The 869-nt window shown below is 31.8% G+C and overlaps 1 protein-coding gene across 1 annotated transcript in view; it reads left to right on the plus strand.

Annotated features, from left to right (window-relative positions):
- The window catches only part of CHODL (chondrolectin), a 158779-nt gene that overhangs the window by 149153 nt on the left and 8757 nt on the right, over window positions 1-869 (plus strand). The gene's annotated exons all lie outside the window — the stretch shown is intronic.

Genomic DNA, 869 nt, shown 5'->3' on the forward strand with positions numbered 1-869 from the left:
AGCAGGATCATGCAAATATTTTCAAATAATTTATGGTATGTCTGCTTTTCAAAAACTAATCTGAAAGTCAGAATGCATATGAAATCCTACTGTTAGCAGCTATTTGACCTACCTAATTCTGCAGTTTCCTACTTGCTTTCTCTATGCTCATGATCTAGCAATAATCACACTCTTTGTAGAGATCCATCTGTCTATAGAGATCCAGCCTATTTTCTTCCTCCAGTTTTGGTGGATAGATAGCTTTCTCACTGTCTAATATCTTAATGGGGATATTAATGGCAATTAATATTGCAAGCAAATTTTAAATACTTGAAAGGCTTGATATACCCACACATTTCACCCCCACCCCCCAAATGGGTTCCCGCTTCTAAAATTATTAGTGACTATCACTGTCTTATCATGGTGATCTGTTATCATCTTGGTCACCTAGGCCATTCAAGGTACTGTGACATACACAATTTTATCACTTTTACAACGGATCACAATTATTTTTAAATAAGAGAACACAATAAAAATGTTTTAAGTTGTTAAAATAACAACATTTTTATGTCAGAAAATGCAGGTTTGATTAAAAGGGCTCAGTTTTAAGTATATTTCACACCTTTAAAAACAAATTTAAGTGAAGTAATTATTCTGTAATAATGAACTACTACCATTCTAGTTGTGATGTGATAAAGAATTGTTTTTTCCTATTGCTTTCACCATCTGAAAAAATGCCAAGTATTTTGGATTGGCAGAAAACAAAGTGATAACAGTAACAATGAAAATGAATTTGTATTTCTTTCACTATGTAGAAATAGATTACTAGTGTATAATGAGGAATATAATAAGGCAAACAATATATAGGTAGTTTATTATTAGGACTGACA

The sequence above is a fragment of the Pygoscelis adeliae genome, unplaced genomic scaffold (genome assembly GCF_000699105.1).
Source record: "Pygoscelis adeliae isolate BGI_AS28 unplaced genomic scaffold, ASM69910v1 Scaffold14, whole genome shotgun sequence".
Taxonomy (NCBI): Eukaryota; Metazoa; Chordata; class Aves; order Sphenisciformes; family Spheniscidae; genus Pygoscelis; species Pygoscelis adeliae.